A 5,257-nucleotide genomic window follows, 5' to 3' on the forward strand; every position below is an offset into this window, starting at 1 on the left:
TTACCACCATAACAGCTTTGGTACCCACTCTGATCACACGGCAGGGAACGCCCCTTTCCTCATCAGACGCTCATCATTCCATCATATCATATCCAAACCTCTCTCTCTCTCTACTTTTATCGTGTCCTTCCTGTTCTCTTTGTCTTCTCCTAAAACGTCACATTCACTCCCCCATCACACACACTGGATTCATACAACACATAATAAAAGAAACATTTTTTTTTAATAATTCTTTACTCTTATAAAATATATATGATGATAATAATCATAATCAGTTATGATGGTTAAAAAAATAAAAATACTCATTCATATTCATCTCTTATGTTGGCTTTGTCACACTCCAATCTTCCATCTCTGAATCAAAGAAAACTTAAAAATCTTATTATTACTAATATTAAGGTTGCTGTCTGGTAAATAATAATGATTTATGATGTTTTGGTTAGGGTGAAAAGATTGACAGATTTAGAAGGCAAAAAAGAAAAAGAAAAAAAAAAAAAAAGGAAATGAAGTCCAATGTCATTTGTGACATTTAACTATTTAAGAGTCTGTGTGTGCAGAGAAAAGCTGGTGTATGAGTTCCATTTTCTAGCTCTTCATCTTTGAAGAGAGTTAGATGCAGGTGTGTGTAACTATTCAAAGTTCAGAGTCTCTGAGGTGTGTGTGTGTGGGTTGGGATCTCATACGTGTCATTGGGACGTGTTGCATGAGTAAGGGCTTTCTCTTACCTTTCCCACAGTCTGTGCTTTCACCTTTCATCTTTCTTTTTTTTTTTTTTCTTTCTCCATTCCATCATGTTACTTTTCTTAACAAGTATTTTATATCAGTTAAAACATGTCTTTTTATTCTTTTACCTTTTAATTTAATACACCTGTTAGTTAGTTTTCCTTTTATAATTTTGAGATGTTCTTGATAGTTATGAATAATCAAACCCTAATGGATCTTCCAGTAATTGAATTGTGGATGAATAAGATGGTGTGTGGGAGGTGGCGTGGATCGTATATAACAGTCCTTGGTTTTTCCTTTAATGGGTGTCTCTCTATTCTTCCAGATCTGAATGAATTCAGATTTTTTTCCCCTTTTGATTGCTGAAATCCACTTTTCCTTTTCGTGAAGCTTTCCAAATTTGGTGAGTCATTTTGTTTTTCCGCTTTGTTTTTGTTTCTTGGAACATAGAAATTGACAGAAGAGAGTGAGCACACAGAGGCACCTGGTATAGTCATACACTGTTACTTTTGCGTGCTCACTTCTCTTTCTGTCAACTTCCAGTGCTGGAAATTACTTCCAATCTGGCTCTGCTTTGTTCCAATTCCCACCAAACAAACCCCAACTCAACCCCACACACCACCTCAACTCAACAACAACAACATCGTCATCCATGCCTCACAACAGGTTCGTCATTTATTAATTCATTATATCAAACAGTGAAAACCAGTGTCGTTTTTTCGGTTTCTTTGTTTCTTTGTTTCTTTCCCCTATTTCAATGTTTCACTTTCATGATTTTGTTATATATTACTCATGGTTCAATTTTATATTATCTGTAATGAAACAGAAAGCGTGACTTTTGATAGCGTGGCAGAACCAAGTCCCTCATCAACAGTGCAGGTTAATTAGCGGCAATTTTTTTAATAAGTATAGCATAGCATGGGACCATGGACCATTCACGTCATTTAGAATGGTCCTCACAGATTTTTTTTCTTTTTCTAACATTGTCTTCCTGATTTCATGTTCATCATTCCCTATATTTTATAATTCTTCCACATGCGAACGAGGTTTATTAATTAAGAGTACTGATTCATGTTCACTAGTTTTTGTGCCCACCTCAGGTTATTAGCTAGATTCTAGTTTCGTGGACTTTTTTTCATGTGTGTGTGTTAACCGGTTTTGGTTGCTTTATCTGTTAAACCCTATCACCTTAACTGTAGTGTACGTTGTTTGTACTCAGCTACGACAAAGTTGTTTTTGAGAGTTTCCGAATGTCAACACTGTTTTGATTCCTTTTGCCTACTAACTATAACACTTTGATTCTCCCCTTCCTATATATGTCTTCAATATTTCGGAGATTTTCTTGTTAAGTTCTTTTTACTTTTGAACTTTGCAGTGTGTTTGAACAAGCTGCACCCTGATTTTTCTGAGTTTGATGCGGATTTAAACTTAGGCTTTCACCATTATTACTTCTTTGTAAAATGTTGGAAAAGAACCATGATTATGTTGTCTGTTAATTATTTGAAATAGGTTGTTCAAGCTAAAGCTGGTAGTTGTATGATATATCGTGAATGATGGAGAATTGAAGAGGTTAATGTTCAATCTCAGACATAGGCTAATCAACACCTTACTCCTGTCGTGTCTAATTAATGGAAATTCATTTCTATACATAAAATCAAATGATATTATAACTACTCTTGGTATAGTCTCCAACTACCACCTCTACATAGTGGTTTCTAATTCTACTATTCTGGATGTTAACAAATTTTCCCTTTTATTGGAAGTTGGAGATTACTCATCCATTTATTTCCTCCATGTTAAGGTTTTCGAAGAAAAAAAGAAAAAGTAATTTTATTTATATGAAGAAAAACTGTTTCGGTGATCTGGTTTATATTTATGTTAGTTTGTAAGCACTGGTATAATAATTATTATTATTATTATTTAGAATTTATAATGTTTAGTAAGGTTTTGCAGGTTTTAAATTGTAATTTTGTATATTTATTTAATAGTTTGAGAATTTATCTTTTATGGAGTTGTAACATGAAGCACCTATCCTTTTCACATTTATTTTGGTTTTCCTTTGATGGAGACAATATATATTCATTTGTGAAAAGAGAACATGGAATTGGTGGCTGTCTTAGAAGGAGTACGTCGTGGATATGCTTGCATTTCTATTTTATTTTATTTTATTTTCCTAAATTTCTTTAGATTCAATTGTATATTTATATTCTATATCTATATATATGATCTGAAAAATACGCTCCACAATTTCTATATATCACTACATTTATCACCACTTCTAAATATCTGTGATTCGATTTTACTTCTTGGTACTCAATTTTTTTGTCTTTCAATTTGCTTTGTAATTCTGAAGAAGTAAAGATTTGAGGGAAATGAAGTTATATTGTGAGCATTTGTTGTTTTATATAGCAGTGGTTTGATTCATTGAAAAACATTTGACTCATATACGCTATTGCTATTGTTTTTGTTTTTGTTTTTGTAGGTAATTGGTTACTACTCGTGATGTTTTTTGTCTTGTCATTACAGTATACAAAGTAATTGTTGTCTACCTAGGTCAGATAACCAAACATTTACGACCACCCCACAAGACTAATATATAAAAACCCTTTGGATTTGAGTAATGATAAGTGGACTCCATTTTTGTAGTGTATTGATGGAAAGAAGAAAAATAAAAGGAAACGTGATGAAATATGCGAGAAAGAAAAATGAAAGTTGATTTAAACGTTTTTTATTCCATGGCTTGAATTTTGCATAAGCCACAGAAATTTTGTTTTTAAGAGGTTAAAGATTGCACCAGTGAATCATTCTTGTATGTGGAAGCGTGTAAATTTCACTTTAAAATTGAAAGTCTGTTAGATTTCAGAAGGATTTCAATTTTTAACTTTTCAATTACAAAATTGACAGTCATGTTTACTTTTTTTTTTATACAATTTTGTGTAAATAGAAACTAAAATGGCATTTTTTTATTGGAAGTGAAAGTAGAAACCAAGTGGCCCTAAGTTTTAGTTAATTGGATTTCATTTTCAATTCAGAACTATAACTACATATTTTTATGTTTGGATTTTCCAAAGGGTTTCACTTCAAATTTGTTATTTTTTCTTATCAACTCCGAATCATGATAGCTCAAAGTGGTTGTTTCAATAATCTGTCCACTTATTTATGCTATTACAGTGTTCAGCTTCTGATTAGACATTCAAACAGTGATTGATAAGGCTAAAGTCTTAAATTCAATTGTCTAATTGTTTATACAAATGTTTAGGCTAATGATTCAGGCTTTAAAGTTTTGTTGTATTCTAAATCTTTTTCCAGTTAACAAAAAGTCTTTGTGGTTAAGCTTGCATCTTCATTTAACATTATATCCTTCCACGTTAACATTCTTTAGTGGAACTTTTCCAACAATTTAAGAGACTTTTAGAAGAGCTATTATACAAGCCTTGAGAGGTTACAAAGTGATTTATGTCATTTTACCTTATATTAATAAACATATCAGCTAAACTTGTAAAAAACAAGGATCAAATACAAACACATCCTGACACCATATGATACTCCAAAATGTGTTTGTATTTGATAGTTTTTCATGATCAACCATTTTCAAAGGACATTTTGGAGCTCAGTATCAAAAGTAATGAGCTTGTGAGTATGACGGTAAAATCTATCAAGTTTTCATCAAAAGCAGTAATTAGGAAAAAAATTGTATTCTTGACTTGTCTGCACTCGTCATCTTTATTGTTGTCCTAAGCTAGCAGAAGTTAATCATAGTGTGAGTGAGTTTTTATAAGTCATATACACAGTGTTTTGTTTTGGAGTTTGATTGACATGTAGTTAGCTTTGGGTGTGGTATAATGAAGAGGTGGATTCATCCTAATTACTAAATATGGATTGAGAATATTGTGATTTTAAATTTGTGTGTGAAAGCAAAAGGCAGCCTTGGATTGCAGTGGGGTAGCTGACAAAAGGCGAAACAAAGTACCTGTGCTCAACAAAAATCTGTTATCTGTTTATTATTATGTGAATTAACAAAACTAGTTGTGGTTTGGAAATAAATGAAAAGTTTCTTTGGTGATACAAAATACTTTAGTTGATAAGAAAAGAATCTTTCTTCCTAGGCGTTTACTTAGAAGCATGGTTTGTGGTTGTAATTGGTGTTCCATTCAAATGTCACTCACTGTACCATGAGACGGAGATATTTTTGGAACAACTAGTTTCAAGTTATGGTCAATATTAAACTACCAATCTTATTAGCCTCACTTTTAGGTTTCAGGAAGAAACTTAACAATACAGAAAGACTTGTAATATTAAATGCCTGCCTGCACAGACCTTATCGATCATCTTACTTCAAGCTCATGCTATTCATGTATGCCTTTTTCCTGTCAGATTCTGAAACTAAAGTTTTTTATTGGTAAAAATTTGACACTTTACGTTATAATTAATACAGGTTGAATCTAGTAAAAAAGATTATTCTCTTTTACGAACCAATATTTCAATTGTCTGTGTGTGTGTACATATACACACACCTGTGGATAACTTCAACACC

At 32.2% G+C, this 5,257-nt stretch overlaps 1 long non-coding RNA gene across 1 annotated transcript; it reads left to right on the plus strand.

Annotated features, from left to right (window-relative positions):
• Positions 1-467: 467 nt before the first annotated feature.
• Positions 468-3,597, plus strand: LOC114164343. The gene is made up of 2 exons (XR_003599535.1): positions 468-1,389; positions 1,550-3,597. It is a non-coding gene; the product is annotated as an uncharacterized LOC114164343 (long non-coding RNA).
• Positions 3,598-5,257: the final 1,660 nt, after the last annotated feature.

This window comes from Vigna unguiculata, chromosome 9, assembly GCF_004118075.2.
Source record: "Vigna unguiculata cultivar IT97K-499-35 chromosome 9, ASM411807v1, whole genome shotgun sequence".
In the NCBI taxonomy this organism is placed as follows: domain Eukaryota; kingdom Viridiplantae; phylum Streptophyta; class Magnoliopsida; order Fabales; family Fabaceae; genus Vigna; species Vigna unguiculata.